Source organism: Varroa jacobsoni, unplaced genomic scaffold (assembly GCF_002532875.2).
Source record: "Varroa jacobsoni isolate VJ856 unplaced genomic scaffold, vjacob_1.0 scaffold_1222, whole genome shotgun sequence".
Taxonomy (NCBI): Eukaryota; Metazoa; Arthropoda; class Arachnida; order Mesostigmata; family Varroidae; genus Varroa; species Varroa jacobsoni.
The window spans coordinates 435,503-454,615 of NW_019214124.1; the positions used below are offsets into that span (position 1 = coordinate 435,503).

The window sequence follows — 19,113 nt, forward strand, 5'->3', positions numbered from 1 at the left end:
ATAGTGAAGCTCACCGCGGTGGGACATAATGCGCTTAACAGAGCAATTTTGAGAAATGTTACATTTGAAGCGTCTCGAACCAAGCAAGATGACAACTAATGACTACTAAATAAAGTTTGTTGTCTGACGGGAAGCTGACGGGTTTGTTAGCTGTCCTGGCTTCTTTTGCGTATGTATGACGAACCGGCTGGTCAAATACAGCGATACAAATGTTCAAGCGGGAGCTAAACCAGCAATAATTTCCAAACAGGAGCGTTGAGCTAGTATCAGCTCATTGAACTCTAAACAGCTAGCTTTAAAATAAGTATGCTATCAATAGTTATAAAACAGCAGAGTTTCTTTGTATTACAAATTCTATAAAAATAGTTAAATCTGCTTGATGTTTCCACTAACTCCAGAGCGCCGAGTTAGCCGCAAGGCGGGTTTTTTTGAGGAAGCCGATGGCAACCGATTTACGAGGAACAGGTCGGCTGACTATAACGAGTGATCTGATGCGCGAACATTAGCAGACATACAACACGTTGCTAGTCAGGCCGAAGCAGATTGAGCAAATAAATAATAAGCGAACATAAATATGCAGATGGTGTCGTAAGTGTATTTCGCTTTAATTAAGTCCAGAAACTTAATGCTACCTTCGTCTTGATTTACCCCCTATGACGTAAACCTTAGACCTTCAGACCCATTGCCTATTTACAAAGCCAGCAGTAATGTACAGGGTAAATACTTACATCAGACGTCTTATAAGCAACTGCTAGATACATTTGTTAGTATCAAATTGAATAGGAGACATGGGATCGTACACACCACAATGCGAGCGTTCGTTGATGTTTTCCAATTAGTTTCAGATGGGAAAGTCGTGGGGATTGAATCTATCCACAAAGAACATCTATTGGCTTTGATTTGATTTTCTCTAAGCAGCATATTTTACATCATTATTTTTGTTTATATACAGCGAAATTCTAAGTAAAGATAAGCCTGTGAAATTTCAGTGCTATATCCCTTTGCCCCATTTTTCCCCGAGTTCGCTAGTGTATTTTTTTTTTTGCTTTTATTGGCCATTTTTCGACTGGACGGCCTAGCTCAGGCTATCGCTCCATTTGATGACTGAAGCAATAGCTTTGTGATAATAGTTGACGATAGCTTGGCAAGCGTTTACATAAAAAGCAATACATATTAAGACGCCTTATTCAATTGTACTGTTTCAGTCATTTGATTAAATTACAACAGCACTTTTTTCGCATAGGTTTTTAATAAACAAATAAAAACATCGAACATTGCCAAAATAATCGATTGTAGCACGCTCAATGTATTCAATGCTTTTTGCAAATATTAAAGGGATGTCATTGAATTTATCGCAATACTAACCCACCTAATGACGGCTCAAACAACTACTGTTTTTATGTGTATTGCTGATGCTCTTCCGGTCAATGATAGGAATAGCTGTACAGTGCCGCCGCGATAGACGTCTCGCGTTGAATACGCTTCTGGGTAATACTAGTCATTAATTTTCGATTAAGCATATAGGTCTTCTGTGGATGCGTCGGTACTCGATATACCACGTGAAAAATCGATTCCGTAACCCACGTGTACACTGCACCGCAAATATGCACACATAGTCGAATCGAACTCAATTGTGGAAAAAAGCTGCGAAATACAACAAGCACATCTAAAAAAGATCATCAAGCTAAAAGCTGCTTGGCAAACGTATTTTTATTAAATTATGGCATACCTTTTTGTAGACTAAGTCTGCCTAGTCTCTTTTCTATCTGTATTCCCATATGACATGAGCATTAGTCCAAATATCTAATACTTCTGCATATGTAAAAACACATCACCCTGTAATCTATGAGTCCTACTTGTAGCTTGAATGTTACAATTAACAGAGTAAATGGTCATTATCATTTAACTAGAACATGGGTGTATTTAGTTTGACCGTAACTATTATCGATACATAGTTCACTACAATGTAATCCGGCCTCATGTCTGACGCTTCCAATAAATATATGAACTATTTTAACAGAATTTGGCATATCCGGACATCGAACATGCGTACAAGATAAGCAGTGAGTACGACGACCAGATACTTAGTTCTCGATTGTCCGCTGCGCAATAATCGCACATTTTAATATACAGATATAATCAAAATTTCGCGAGTATCTGTAATGAAGTGTTGGCCATGGGATAAACAAGCTCTTATTTAATCTTTAAGATTGCAGATCCCACCGCGGCCCCAGAATTAGAGTTAACTCTTATATTTATATGCTATCTAAATGACGACAATGCTTTAAAATTGAAAAAAAAAACCAAAATGCCTGCTATCTATAGTTTAGGTCGTTGAAATCTTCCCCTGAAGTACTATACTTCAAGCTCGATCGCTAAGCAACTCAGTAACGATTACGTCAGTACGCACTGGCTTAATATAATAATAACGTTGTCAACCATGTATCCAATTTACCCTAGCAAGGCTTGAAAGTATGAGGCAGTGGGTCCGAGGACCCAGTCGATAAGGGAACCCTTTAATCTAATCTGATGCGATATAACGCGCAGACGAAAGCACAAGGTGGCAGCTAGCCTATATTTTAATCGGAAGACGCTGATATATGGTGGATGAGTTTAATATCCGGTGCTGGGAGATCTCCCTTATTAACACCACTAGCAACAGCGTATCGTCACACTAGAAACAGAAGAAGGACCCACTACAAATAAAGGTAGAACCCTGAAGTTGCCAAACTTTGCTTCTATTATGATGTCTTGACACCGTCACCTGCCAAAAAGAGCCGATCAGCCTTCGCGGATAGCAAAGCTAAGCTGACGCTGGAGCAATGTAAGCCCGAAGGGCAATCTGATATCCACTACGGCGAAGATCTTAGATAAGTGCCATTAAGTGATCTAAAATAACACTTAAGCCTGAACGGCAGCCGTAGTGTATAAAACACGAGTGGAAAGTACGCTTACCCGTCACATCTCGGATCACTGTCTGTATATACGTATGAGTGCGTGATATTAATTAGGCGCCTTCTTAACAAACGGCTTAGGTAGGTAGGTAGGTAAAATTGCTTCTATATATCAATACATGCCGTATAGGAATATACCCGTATATTTAAACTCTTAATATATTAAACACTCCCTCTCCCTCTCTCTCTCTCTCTCTCTCTCTCTCTATATATATATATATATATATATATATATATATGTTGCGGAGGAAGCATCTATATCATGCAACTTCCCTTAAATACTTCGCTATAATTTTTTCACATATTTCTTTTGTACATCGTGGTATAGTTTTTCTCGTTGATTGGTCCTGACGATCATGTCTTATCGGCTTCTGTGTATTATATATAAATAAATATATATAAAAATACAAAAACATCTTGTAGATGTATATCGTATCGTATTAGAAGAGAATTTTGATTTGAAAAACAGATTCAATAAGGTAGAGCTATTAACTAGGAGCAGTCTGTCGAGGCTAACGCATACATTGCAAATTTCGTGAGAGAAAACAAAGCTATGGGATCCTATCTTCCTAGAGGTTATCCTAGCAAAAGCAAAAGCTGCCAGCCGTTCCATGTAACGTAAACATCCCTAGCCACTATCGAAAGCCACTAATTTCAATCGGTTTCGTAAGTATCCTCTGTAATCAGACTTACAGAGTAATGCCTCTTATGCTTTGCCGAAGCCTCGGCCACTACAGCTGTACTTTCTATATAATATATGTATAATTACTGATAAATTCATTGAAAGATTTGAGCTCTCTATTTACATGTCTCATTGAACAGCCGCAAACTACAATAAATGAAAATAGCCTAAATTCTGATCTATATATAAGTATGATTTTAAATAGAAATTAAGTACTATTTAAGCGAAAAGTTGCCTATGGTCGATTCGGTTGCAGGGTACAGAAGGGTGAAATCTCTCTCTCTCTCTCTCTCTCTCTCTCTCTCTCTGTGTATCTACATAACTAGGAAAATTTAGGCATTTGTGTGGTTACTGGTTCGATAATACTATGTAAGAATCAGGAAGGCATAGTATCATGTCGCGTGACCTGTTGTCATGCAAATGATTTCAGAGGACATTGGGTTCATCCATCCATTTCTTGAAGTTTTGCTGTTTACGTCAGTTTTCGTTAATACGTATTGGCCGAGCTTCATTACTTGAGTAGATAGTCTAGCAGTTAAAACTTATACACACACACACACACACACATCAAGTTTGTCTGCCCTCTGTTGATTTGCCCATTTCTAGTTTGAATTTCCAACTAAATGAATGATTCTGCTTGAAACGAGTTCTTCTAATACGACCGCGAATCATTGGAACTTTTTTGTACGGCTTAGTTATGCAAGATCTATTTTTATTTTAGCACGTTATCCAATGCCTGTGCAGCATAATTGATAATTCTGCTATGAATGATGATGTTTTTAAATAAATAATAATGTAAATATTCTACAACATTGCCAGCTTCTAGCTCAGCTTTGTAAATTTGTTATTAGCAAATTGGTAATATGAATGATAGGTATATAATAGACGGTAGTGCGCATGATTTTTAGGAGCTCCTCATATTCTAGCATGGCTACAGTACCAAAAGGTACCATAACAGCCTGTCGCCTAATAGAATTAGGAAGTGTTCATGGAATCAATAATTCGTTCTCGCGGTAGAAAGCCCGTTTATAGCGTATGCTTATTACAAAGCATATGTGACAAAAGTGGTCAATTGCAGTGCGAGTCTGCGAATATGCCCGTGCTCTGTGGCAGAATTTGTTCTGTTAGGACTTCTGAAACTTCTCTATTTCGAGGTTTGAGGAGGGTCGATAGGCTTGTCGAGGGCTGAAGGCAATCAGAGGAGACATGTTAGAGTTATGGCGATTTAGGGCACCGTTCGTTCCGACCGACGCTTATCGATCAGCGTTCGCCTCTTGTTCTAAGCTCTTCCGTCAGCGAGGACTCGTATGGGCCATTCCGCAAGACGATTCGAAGGTGTCCGAAGTGCTTTTCCGGCCCTTATCATTTGTCCCCTTTTTTTGCGATTTTCCGCTTTTGACGACTACCGTCCCTTCTTAAGGATCAAGTTAGTGACTCGAAGGCGGGTCACGTACTCCGCGAAGCCGCTACGCGACTCAACCCCCAAAAACCCCGAAAAATGCAGCGTTTTTTTTTCTCACAGAGACTTTGCCGGCCAGATGCGACATCTGCGACGCCCTCTGTCGCCTCTCTATATCAGCGAGTGAACTGAACTTCCGCTTCGAACCAGTCACGTTTAGGATTTCGGTTATCACATGAACGGAAAGACAAACAATCAACAGAAAAAATAACGGAAACGATCCTTCGCTGTGAAATGTGTGATTTAAAAAAAGAAAAAGATATACTAGGCCACAAATGCGGCCTAGCCCTTTACCGAAACTTCGATTGATTCGCGAATGGTCAAAAACAGTTATATCATGCATAGCAGAATTAGCATTGATAGTGGTTTTTGCAACGTAACAAAATATAGATAATGAAAACATATTTTCATTGATTTACATATCTGTTTTTTTTTTTTTGTAGCACAGAAAGCTCGTTCCCTTATCTGCTACCAAGGTAGCAGCTCGGATTTATAAAGTTTTTTCCCGTCTTTTCTAACCGTATATATGAATATTGTATTAAAGTCACATTTATTTGTGTTTATGACTTATGGCAAAATGTCTGCATGTGAAAAAGAATTTTGGCTCACGACCTCCAACCATCGACACACTATTACATAAGGATCTGCTTCGCTCTCGCCCGTCGACGCTAAGGCGGCCACAGCAGGCGTTACTAATTCCAGTAACTCCACGTACGCGTCTGTACGTTGCCATAACATAAATATAATGATTATACGTAGGTATAACGTATCGCAGTTCGGACCCCATATATCAAAGATAATTGAATCAGCCTTGAATATTTTCATTCGTAACCCATTTCATGCTGTTTTAGCCGTAGCCGCTGTGCAATGACAGACGGCGCTTGAATTTGTGCCAGGCCGGCACTTCGGATCGCTGAATTCGGCGAGGAATATTGAAGCGATATTGACGTAGCACCGGCACCTGTCGTTAATAGTTGGCGGTCGCCGGAGGTCCGTTCGGAGAAGCAAATCAGTGAACGTAACGTGGTCAATCGTTTAGTGGGTGCTTAATTAAACACGTATTTGTGCGCGGCCGCTCTGGATACGATATATGATGGTATGAATGTGTAATTAGTTATGAGTGGAAAGGTACCAACTGTAGTATGTTAGAATATTTGAGATGTCTGCTCATTCGGCCCAAGTTGGCAGTCAGCGTTAGAGATTTTAGGGGAAAGCGAAACCACTCGAGAATCAGGGAATGGTCATTAGTCAGATTGGTATTGAGTTGATGGATCCCTTTTTCGTGCCGGACGTTGCTAACGCCTATCCAATTTGCAATGGAAGAAAGTCATAGTGAAAACCGCTTAGCAACGCCCTCATACGTGTGAAACAAATATTTATGCCTAGTACAAATGGACCGTTTGAGGTAACACGCCTCGCGTGAACAAATACGTGAAAACCTCCCGCTTGCTGAGGCAACTACAGCAGAGCTAACATACGCTGAATGTTCTAGCAACATTTGCCCGTCCAAAAAAGATAGCAGACGAAGCCGTTTCGCGCGGCTAAAGAACCGTTGTTCCAAAAGCATCGGAACAGCGGATCAATCTAGCGGCGTTTCAAAGTCAAGAACTTAACACTAGAGCGGTTCTAATGTGGAAAATGTTTTGTCAAAGTTAAGTTAATATTGCTATACGTTTCATTGTATAACAAGGTCTACCATACGATAGCGCTGATTTGATAACTTAAATTTAATTTTCGTTGCCTTTAAAATACTAGCTTTCCTGGCTTGTTTTTTTTTGTTAGACAAGCGTCTTAAATAGAGATTATTCTATACTAGAAATGGTTGCATGTTGCTGGCATTATCGCAGCATATAAGCCGACGTTGAGTTTTGTTTTTGTTTTTCCATCCGAATCTATGATTCGAAGAGACACGCACACTAAGCCACTTCGCAATATTTATGGTGTATTTCTACTATACGTAAACGTTTACGTCAAACAAAAGGAACCATTAGGAGATATGAAAAAATTCGTTGCCATCCGAGGGTTCCGTTTGAGGGAAAGTCATTTGAGTAGTTACATAGTCGACTAGAGGCTGGTGGCATACAGTAACAAAGCAAGAAACGCCGATAGCGATCCGTACGTTTCATTACGTAGCATTGTTCATTTACGTAGTTGAGCTACAGTCACGTGGACGCCGTACGCATACTAAAAGTGACCTCGCATCGGGACCGTCACTGAATGCAAACTATTCACTATCTGCCAGCGTAAGTGTAGCATTCTCTTGTAAACACAACACAATAGTAACGGCGTGTTATTTTCCTCGATACAACCGTCCGCTACTTTACAGTGCAGCTAAATATACTCTTTCGTCTATTTAGTAACACTGGCAGTAAGGTGATGTTCGTTCCTATTTCGAATTTGTCAGCAGTTTTTTTTTTGTTTATAGTTCAACCTCTCACGTAGTAACACAACGACCCGATAGACTGTTAACTCTCGTCCTGGGCTAAACACTACAAGGCAGTATCGAACGAATCGACCACAACACACGGGCAAGCTAATGAATTAGATCAGTAAATGACATTACGAATATGATAGGCTCGCCCTAATGACTGTCTCCAAAGTCATGCCATTGCTATGGAGCAATTAATGACGTCAGCAATACCGGACCGAAAGGGCTGTCCTAGCAAAGCAAAAGGATTTTCACCGAACAGCGACTGCGGGAGAAATTATTTGATAAACCGCATATAATCTTAACAACGGATGTATTTCGAAGCGCTAGTTACCTCCATCAAAGATCAATCTAATAGCTTACCTATTTTTGATAGACTCAATGCGAACAAACATCTAATACTAAAGAGATAATGACGAAGAAACGTAAATACGCCTCGATGATTTTTCCGCCGAGGTTTTCTGACAAATACAGCGATATGCTCTGCATTCATTTGATTTAAGTTTATTCCTCTGATTTGGCGCCTAGAAGCAGACGCTGCAGGCCTGAAGAATTCCTCTGGGATAGTGCAGGAGGATACTCTGAGCTACTTCAATTATCTCGTCCCCTGCATTGAGACTGACACCGGCAGCAGTGGCTATTGATATTTAGCTCACCGATGTTATGCCCGAAAGTCCCTTTTGCCCCATTCTAGATTTGCGCCACCTTGTTGGCCCGTCGCGCCTGTACCACATCAGTAGCGTGGAGTTGACGAAACAAATATCGTCAAATATTTTTCCTACGCTAGGACATTGCCACCCGTTTAATTAGCCAGTGAAACATTTACGTTCGTATGGGATTTCCACCATATGACACCATTTTATCAGCCGCTTAATTACCTTACAGCTTATCACAATTGGATAAACACAACAAAAAAGAGCCTAAACTAGTAAAGCCTTTAGTTCGTGTATGGCGTAACCGACTTTACTGTCACAGTAATCTAGACAGCGACGCAGATATACCTAAATAAAACACATACAATTACTAGGATCAGATAATTACTGAAAATATATTTAGTCATTATAGACATACAGCGTACTGACATCCAGGTATCTTTGTGACGCTTGTTCTTTACTCGTGATAGGTATAGGCTTGTGGTTTCGTAACAGTTTTCTCAAATCGCTCCTGCAGATCAGCCAGAGTCTGTGCATTAGAAAACTCCTTGTAATCAGTCGACTTCTTTCGGGAAAATCGGTTGCCATCAATCTCTTCAGGAAGATCCGCCTCACGGCTGGCTCGACGCTGCAAAATCAGACGACGCACCTGGAACATACCGCAAATACGTACGCTAAATAATAACATTAGGTGAACAACGTTGTCAAGAATGAGCCGCCTTTTATACTGTTTGAAGACACAAAAATGTTTATTTACGATCAGTGGATAAACGTACGCTTTGTACCAAAGGCGTCCTGCTTACCTAAGTCTTGCTGTCGCACTTGTCTATCAGATAATCACATCTTGGAATATAAATACACCGTAACAATATTATCTTTATAACAACAGGGCAAGAATTGGACGGGTAATCATACGATGGTTGGTAATTCTAGTTATATCTCTAGCTAATCTCACATATTCCAGTATCATGAATCACTCTAAGATCTCGCCTTATAGTAATAAAAAAATAATATCCAAACTGTCTGGGTATCGGGTTTTAAGTTGAAGTTTTTTTTTAATCATGAAAATTTCAACACTATGAGATAGAAAGCATTGCTATAAGGAAGAAGTACTGCTGTTCAGGGAATCATCAAAAGACATCTTATTCACTTATTTAAAGGAAACATTTAACGCAAGATTTAGTTTAGCTGTTAGACAACTTTCGATCACCCACCTCGGGGTCCAATGGACGATCGACGTGTGTTTCATAGTCGTCGCACATTTTCTGCTCTGCTGCAATCTTTTCCTTACCCTGTAAGTATTATAGGTAAGTATTTAAGCGGACTAGGTTAGTATTCGTTTGCGAGAAATAAACTGGACGAGGCAGCTTATATAAGCACGAAAATGCTGTACTCTATGGGTTCAGCCATAATTGGAAACGGTCATCGTCGGGATAGGACACGGCATAGGTGAAGGGCCGCTGCGGCTGCCTAAACTGGGCGCTACCAGCCCTACTACTCCGTGCCACCGCGGTGCACCCACTCCCGTGGGACACCGGTGTTTTCGAATATCGCATGTAAGCTCACATTTCCTATTTTGAGACCGCATTGAAACTGGTGGCGTCGAGTTGTCGTTGCATAGAACTCATTCAATGGTTTCTTCGATGCCATTGGCCAGCTAACCGATCGGTTCGAGACTCTGCGGTCCACATCCCCACCTGACGCTCTGCCTATTGTGGGCACTCTCCCACCCTATCTGAGTCAGGTGGTGTCTTCCTGCGGGACGTCTTTGATGATTATGTTGAGACAGTTCATTCATCCTGCTACGTAACCGTTTGCAACGAAGCTATGTACTGGCCGGTAAAAAAAATATTGTGAGTTGACGGTGTACTATCTATAGCTAGCTGCGATCTCATTATGGTGCGCACGACGCATTGAGACACCGTTCTCATAGAACACTTAGATTCGACTTGCGAGTCAAAGATATCTAAAATTATAATATAATATCCGTTACAAATGGGTCATTCTGTAGCGAAGCGTTGGCTCGGGATTATATCAGAGCTTATTCATAATTATCTTGAATGCGGAGTAAAGCTTTTAGATGAACGCGTTTGACGCAATCAAGCGCGCATACGAAATGCTATCGAACAGTCCTAAATCAGTTTAATGTTAAAAGCGATATCAGCTCTCAGACTACTTAAGCAGTTGCCCGACTGATCCGCTGAGTTCGTTCACGATCGAACGTTTGCCCTGACAAACAAAGATCGCGTTTGGTGACCTAGTTATGTCAGTGGGAGAGGTCCTATAAGATCAAAAGCGGCCTATTCATACGCCGTAACGAATGGGAAGATTTGCTTTGTAACAACGTTAGGCTAGCGAAGCTGAAGGCTCAGACGTGATAAAGCGATAACACAAATTGCTATAAATACAAGAAACACGATATATATAAGGACCTGCCGTATAACGTCTTGCTGTACAGTATAACTACTTTGAACAAACCTATATATACATTTATATTTTTCGTAATTTTGGAATCTATATATATATATATATAGTTTAATGTTATAGGGCATTTTTATTTAGCATAGTTTGACTTTATCATTCAAAAATAAAAGCATTGCGTTTTGGTTTAGGATTCGTTGCTCTAAAACTGGCTTTAGGTCGTGCGAAAAAATCTCTATCGCTCATTTATTCGAAGAATCAAGGTACAATTATTAATCAATGCAGGCTATGAACGTATCCGTAGATAATTAACAAATGGCTACGTATTTTACATATGAGATAAATACTATAAGTTTTTAAACCTGTCAGTTACTATGAGGTCGTGGCGAATTGCTTTATTTGGATCCAATACCTTCTATCGTATAAATATGCTTTTAATTTTTACGTGCATATTCTAAGCTTATGTAAGCGGCCTAAGCCAAGAAGCGGTAATAAGTAGAAATTGAAACAGACAAAGTAAGCTGACATCGTTCCGTGAGTGAAAGTAAGTGACCTATCGTAACATGAGCATTATTATATATTTATGTAAGTAGTAATGAATTTTATTGAAATCCTCTCAGCTTTCTCTGAGTCGCCCCTTTCAGATCCTTACACTGGGTGCAGTAATCACGTTAACGTAGCGAAATAAGAAGGCCTCACCTAAGGTCCGCGAAAGGCGCGACCCGAAATACGATGTTGTTAATTAAGATTAGTTTAACCGATAGTTGCACCGTTTCCGTTCGAATGCCACCCTCGGAAGGTGCATGCAACGTAAGCGTCCAGAGCAGAAATTCTGTCATTTAAGTATACTGCTTGGTGGACTGAAAGTGCTGGGCTTTATCGTACGGCAATACAGTCGCTCGAACTCGGCCGACGGGCAAGCTAGCCCCTCGATAGACGGTCAGGCGCAATTACTGCCAAAACTCTTAGTGCTTTTCAAATAAAAAAAAGTGAGCATACTGTATAGAGTCGAGAGTGACACCATGATAAGTGAACACAATGTCTCTAGGTTTAAGCAATACAGACCGCGCTCGTATAATACCATTACAATATCATGCTCTGTAAAAATTTGATATTTTCATTGTCGTAGTAGGGCTGTATACAAGATACCATAGGTTTAAAGTTTTTCGATAAAAACGGAACGCAATTTTTAGATCGAAGCGATCCTTAAAATAATTCGCACGATAAACACCAACTATAAACCCGATAAAAACCCTAATTCACTAAGGACAAGAATAAATTACTATTAGTAAATGAAAATATTAGGATCGAGCAGTAAAAGGACGGACTTAGGAGATGCAAAATAAAGCACTGCTTCCGAGACGATTATATTAAGAAATTCAGTAGAGTATAGTCGACTCTGTCAAAGACAGTTGAGTGGAGCACCTATCGTACGACCGAATGAGTTGTCACTTACAATCTCCTGTTCAGAGGTAGAAAGCCGCCACTGGATAATTAGGAACAAATATGCCGCATAAAAACGTATAACATGCGTTTAGTTTAAGACGCGAAAACGATCTCCTCCTATTTAACGAGAGTAACTATATAGTTTAATAATGATGAATACATTTTACCATTTTAATGAATTTGGGAGACATCTAATATATGATAATAATGTCCGTCCAACGATACTTTGAGTGGATTTGACTGTGCACACTATGAATAAGCATAAACTTCAGATGGTCCACGTGACCCGTATCTTATTAGCAGAACGAAGCCTCTATTTTTAGTACGGAACATCTACCGCAACATCTAACATACGACTAAAGCAGCTCATTACGACGAAGTTTATTCCCAATTCCAAACCTATGAGTTTCGAATTGGTAGCAAGATTATAGAGTAGCGTTGCTTAAACACAAAAATCACGACGGCATGTACCTGACTATGCAGGTCCTTGCTAGACTAATGAGAATACAAATCCAACCGCTACTGACAAAGCTCTCCTAAAGTACGTTCATGTGTGGTGATATATTATACTATAAATGCCCATTTCATTGGACAGATAAAAGCGATGTTTAAGGAACGTCCTTCGTCATAGGTTTAATAGGGATGCTTGTGCTTTTGTTATATATACTTACGGAATTGAACGCGGTGAGGCACTTATTTTGTTACGGACCTGCTACCTGCTAAGCCTTAGTATCCCAATTTGAAAGTAAAAGGCTATCTGACCTTCGGGAATGTTTACGGAAAGGACATTAGCATTGCTTCCCCTATATTAGAGGACCCTCCCGTTGGTCGTTCTTGTTGACTTTGGACTCCTGCCCAGGCATTAACCTATATAGCCACCAGGTGAACACTATTGCCTAATCTTCTTTTCTATTCCTCTATTCTTTTTCCTCAGCTATTTTCCTACATCAGACGCATAATTCCTTCTAGATATTCCTGTCTGCGCTCTTACATCGCGTCGGAGATGGGTACCTTTAGGACAACGTTTCTTATTGTATGCTGGTGAATGTAGGCATATGCTAATTTTTGTATGCTCCTCGCTGTGCGTCGCATTCCGTAACCAAATATTCTACATCGTTTCTTTTACCCGGCGTTCACAATACGCATGTATTCATGCCTGTTTCGTTAATCCGAAGCATAGCTGTTCGAAGCGGTCCGTTTCCTGCGCGAACCTGTGTGTCTGATAGTACGGCACTTCACCATCCGAACCTTCGTACTATAGATCGAGAACGAGTATCACCCTTCTCGTCCACTTTTACTTGATCCTTTCCGTGTGGTCCGATGTACGATATTTTCAGCCTTCTTTCCGTTTCTCTAGTGCGGATCTCTTCACAACTGTAAAATCGGGTGTCTCGCCCAGCGCTCTTTTGAGGACCTGCCTTGTCAGAAGGCCCCACGGGAGCATTCTGGTACGTACCATTACCATTTCCAACGGCACCGTCCTATTTGCTCCAACAACCTGAAGCGTGACAGCTCTTTGTGTCGACAACAATTTCTCCCTGTTGCTTTTGGAGCTCAGGGCCTTGTTGCCTCAGACTGAATAGGCGTACAACGCTGTTGAATCCGCTATCGGGGCCAGAAGATGTCATTCAGCTTCTCTCGCCCCTTTTACTTCTAGGAGAGTACACTGCTAGATGTAGCCCCACTCTAAAAGCTTTTTTAGCCACGTACTCCGTGTGTCCAGCACCTATTAGTTTTATATCTAAGGTGGCACCTTGGTACCTGAAAGTTGTCCTGAGCCTCAGATTTTGATGCTTGTTTCTCTGAACTTCCTCTTAGTAAGAATAATGGCTTTGTATTTATGAGGTCTCACCTGCAGGTATAATTCATTTTCCAGTTCATTCGGTCTTCGACCCGAGCGAGTGCAGCATTGGCAATTGTCTTAAGGAATAACAATGCTACGTCGTCGGCGTACGTAATCGGCTCTATCTTCTCCGATAGAGAAGTGGGGTGTTTCGAACGCTTTGTCGTAGCCACTGTTCTTCAGAGTTAGTTAGGCCAAGAATTGATCCCTGCGGGACGTCTGCCATAACGGGAAAGCAAGATCCCTGATAGTGATAACGTGGTCTATTGATAAAAACATTACTTTTATATTAGGTCTGCTCATAGAGATAACCAAAATATGTTTTTGTTTGGATATATTGTTATACATAGGCTGATTTACCTATCAATGTTCGACCAAATTTATTCACTTATATGGTATCCTTATTTCGAGTATGCTATGAATATTTTTTGTCCCAAATTTTTTGTTTCAAATACTGAAAATTATAAGCACTTTGTCCTTAAAGGACCGGCGACATAAAGAACAGATATGAGAGCGGTCGAAAAAGGAACAACGTAGGACACAACATACCGTTGCGAAGGAAAGATAGACCATTCTGATCACTCACCTTTCACTCATCTTTTCATATTTTGTATAAGTAGACCACGACAAAATGCAGTTGACACAGATACGGAGATTTCTACTTGAATACAACTTTTAAAGCGCTTGTCTCGGATCGCTCGTTGTACTTCCATAGGATCTAGATTTTTTTAATACGGTGCGTTAGTTTTGAATTATTTAGCCATGTCTCTAATTACTTCTTAGCCCAAAACTTCTTTTGTTATTGAGTCAAATTCCCGTTTTTAGTGTAAACATAACTGGGCCATCAACGCATGAATGCCTTCGTCAAGTCGGCCCTATTTTCACCCAGTCCCTCATCACAACAGCTATTAGCATTTTCAGTCGGCTGCAATTTATGCAGGGACTCCTCATGCTTTTTCAATGCTACCACTCCGGCTATTATGCGCAAATTGATTAGCTTTCAGTTTTGGCCGCTGTTTCCTTTTAGTTTCACTCCTCACCTCCTGGGGATTTTCTCCCTTGCCCCCCATTTTCTTACATTCTCGTCCGTCTGTGATCTCGCTATTGGGATCTCTCGTCTTTTCTTTGCTCCTCAAGACAGTGCGGCGGCAGCAGCAGCAGCAGTAGCAGCATGGTTCCTGTCAGGCCGCTCCGTCGATCACCCCGCAGGTGAGTTTACCCTCCGAGCTAGCTGTAACTCTCAATCAAGCCTTTCTCCAATCTCTTCTCATTTCTCTCTTGAATTTGCGCACAGTCTGCTGTTAGCGGTGGCAAAGCCCCCCGAGCTTCGGAACGGGCCATGGCTGTAGAACAAGATCGAACGCAGCAAGAGAAGAGGGAGCAGCCAGCTCTTTCTGACAGGCAGTTTTGCTTGCCTTTCTCAACAGCTGCTGTTATCCCATTTCTACCATGCTTTTTCATTCGATTGAAATGCTCGACAAGCAAATTCCTCGAATGTTTGCCTCGTCCGCGCAAAAAATGCTACCGCGTCGAGGGGTTCCATTCACACGAGGATGGAGACTCTACTATGGAACGAAGACGGAGAGGACCGCTGTCGTACAGCCGAAGCTGGGTAGCAGCGTAAGTTAGCTGCCGGACCACGCTTCTGACGTTTGGACTAGATGTGCCACATCGATAGGGAGTAAACGAGACGATGTTTTGAATCTATCAGTGTAGAAGCCTGATGTAAGGACAATATATAATGTGCAATGCGTAAGAATGGAATCGTTGGCTTATACCTTTACCATTCGTTAATGCTATTCTATTATATACCGATGCATGACCTACGCAGTATCTTCTTTACTGCACCAAGCCGCAATGTTCACTTTATAGGTATCAAAACGATTCCATTTAAGAAACCATATTTTTAAAAAATAACCTGCAGCATCGTTTTATGTATAAAATGCCTAAAAAGCTATATACCCTCTGACTAAGTTCAATGAAAGTGATTTCCTTTAATCAAAAATAAGGTACAAAATTTACGATGTTTTCTATGCTAGAAATAACGCTCTTGGCTGAGTATATCAACTCTCAGCGTTATTTATGTCTTTACAAACGAAATCGCCCTATTAGAAGTTAACTTTTTGTTACGATCATTTTTAAATCTAAAAAACGGACCAGCTGCTCTGGTAAAAAAGCCAGAAAGTAGCAAAAAATACTCCCTTCTTGATCTGCTTGTCGTATGAATAAACCGGTATCAGCATGTACCTTATCTCATTTGCCGGATCGTATTTTGTGCCATTTACAGGAAGGTGCTGCAAAAAAATTACCAGCAGATAGGAGAGGCCTAGAAAAGCACTGTACAACAGTAATGAACAGACGTAGAGTAATATGCTTTCGAATAAATTACTTATTACTAAGTCGATTTGTAGGCGCGTATCACCATTACTACCCATAATGTCAGTCCTTACAAGGAGCATCGATGCAGTGCCAAACGGTTACCTCGCCTTAAACGTCTAAATAAATTATAGCGTCATTAGGGCTTGACACAAATTTCAAACGGGATTTACTCGTTGGCGATCTCCCAACTTTGTTGTCGCATTCAGTTAGCGCCAGTATAACAGGTAGAAGCATAACATGCCTCTGACGTCCAAGCTACCTTCAGGCTGCTTAGATGGTCATCACCGTTCGTAGCTCACACGGTCCTGCTAGCTGCTCCCCGACGCCTTCACACTCATCGTGGATTTATCTATTATGCAGGTTCAGATGCTGGGAGTTGCTGCTATACGTTACAGTTTCCTCCAGCAGGGCAACACTTTTTTACTTGATACATCGCCTAGCATAGCGGCTACAGCAATGATTTCATCGAACATAGTTTCACGGCCGTCTGATGAGATGATATATGTTGCTGCAGAAGAACTTCCCCCATATAGCGAAACTTTAAAATGTTCAACTAATCAGCTGCTCGTTCCAGACACTTTGTCGTCCCTGTATTATTGGAAAAGGAATTTATAGGCAATCACCCTATAGCATTGCTCCGTGCCATAAAAGCAACATCGATATTTATAATACTACTTTTTTTTGCGATATATCTTGTCCCCTCCGCGGTGTGCGTAGTGTGTTTTTCTAATAAAATTTGAAACACGTGGCGGTCTAGCTTCGGATCTCGACATGGATCACACACTTCATTTCGTGGTGGGGGCCATGCGTCCAAAGCACTATCAAACGATTTTGACGCTGGACGAAAAACACGAAAACGTTTCGCACTGTGCTTTTAAACTGATGAGTAAGTTGATTCCGCAGAAGGGGCAAGGCATACCGTTTTCTATTGTTGCGACATAGTTCACGCACGCAGTAGATGATAGGCTAAAGACATACTTTACTGAATCAGAAGATTCGTTAAGTGCTGATTATTACTTAGTGGGTAACGTATATACCTGATTTTTTTAGGGACGCGTTGTGATCTAGGTTCGAGCCCGCAGTTCGACACACTTTGTTTCGTGATGGAATGATTCTGACGGAATGATTAATGGAGGTAACGGGCGTACAACTGAACGTACGGAAACTTTATTGTCGTGCAATGATTTTTTTTAGCACCAAACATTAAAGTTATATTATTTTTTTTGTCAGGTTTTTTCGACATCTTTTGATATGATTTCTCGTATAAAAGATAGAATGAAAAATAACACTTATATAACTATCTTGCCTTTTTGATACTACGGTGTAAGTGTTGAAATCGACCCCTATCCAAAATAAACCACAGACAAGAGAGAGGCCAAATTGTCGGCGATACATTTGCTACCCAATTAAGAGATCTCCTCATTCCACTCTTCGTTCTTCCATTTTACGTTAGCTAGGGACTACAGAGATCTTATCAGCTACTAGACGTAAATATTGCCATCGCCTACGTCATTTCCACCCTGCTGTTTCGTCCACTTCTGTCTGTCTCTCTCTCTCTCTCTCTCTCTCTCTCTCTCTCTGGCGGGGACCTCCTTCGCCTGCTCTGACTTTTCCTCCCTGTAGCAATAGTGATGGCGGTACAAAAGAAAGTCTTCGACTACTAAGAGTCCTTAGGTTGACTCATTTTCTTCCCTGCTAAATGTGCCCTTTGTTGACTATAATAATAATAAGAAATTTGATTGTAGGTTTGTACGGCCAACCCGATCGACCAGTAGCATTGTGAGCCGCCGCGGCTGTGGCCACGATTGCGACGTTGGCAGCGGCGACGGCCTTAATAGCTGAACCCTCGCCAAACTCCACCGTACGTGTGCGGGTTGAATAGGCTAGACAATTGTAATATTTCCGCCCAAAAAGAAGGCAGTTTGACTTCCCCATTTCAGCATTCGTGGAACGCTGTAGTGACAGCTACATCTGGACTATTCGGACAGTCAGTCTGAAGTCGATTGTCTGCGAGCGGGGCGCACAAGTATCAAGCTTGTAGGGCATTGAGATAGTGTAGCAGCGACTTATGCAAATATAAGAGTGGACAAGAGATAACGGCGAACAGTGGGAGACAGCGAGATCGTAACGGGTCTACGCAGGAATCGAAGGGCGGAGAACAAATTTGGAACCAAAGTAAACGGCCTCTGGGGGCTTCAGCAGCCTGAGGGCAGATGGCAACGGCGATAACAACGTCGACAACCTCATTGTCAACAACAAAGGACAGCGACAAGAACCCGAACGGCAGTTAATCAATGGGCTTTTTCGGGGCTGTATAGATAGAACCTGACACTTGCGTCTTTCTTCCAGTTGCAACAGAAGAAATCATATCATTTTCGAAATAGATGCGCTTGGATTGAAGAACTCATATCAATTTTAGCGTTTTATGTTCCTTGCTGCCCGAGTAGTACGTAACAAAAATACGCAGTGCTATAAATTGCTTATTTTGTAAATACAAACTTGGCTAGTGAAATTAATTTTGGATAGAATATAAAAGATGAACAGCAAATAGTCGAGGCTCCAGACTAACAATCAACGAAACCCCGTAACAGCTGAGCGAAGAAGGAAATGTAATGTTGAAAACAAAGTATATAAACAAGGGTGACAAACAATGCAAAGCTCGAAAGATAGATAGATGCTCCCAGTGAAAGAACGGTACGCGCACGACACCTACTTTACTTTGCCTTTTGCCGAAATCAAAAAGCTACTGAAACAAACCGTTTATGTTGTGTACGAAGGGGTTTCTGTATTTGAAAGAGCTTGCTTGCGAGTGGTTTGCCAAATTGTAAAACGACATTTTACCTCAGGG

At 41.1% G+C, this 19,113-nt stretch overlaps 1 long non-coding RNA gene across 2 annotated transcripts; it reads right to left on the reverse strand.

Annotated features, from left to right (window-relative positions):
• Nucleotides 1-8,543: 8,543 nt before the first annotated feature.
• Nucleotides 8,544-9,546, reverse strand: LOC147752489 (uncharacterized). Of its 2 annotated transcripts, none has more exons than XR_015313950.1 (2): nucleotides 9,391-9,546; nucleotides 8,544-8,825 (listed from the first exon to the last, which is right to left on the reverse strand). It is a non-coding gene; the product is annotated as an uncharacterized LOC147752489 (long non-coding RNA). The 2 variants fall into 2 exon arrangements; XR_015313949.1 differs by having other exon boundaries at nucleotides 8,544-8,850; nucleotides 9,391-9,538.
• Nucleotides 9,547-19,113: the final 9,567 nt, after the last annotated feature.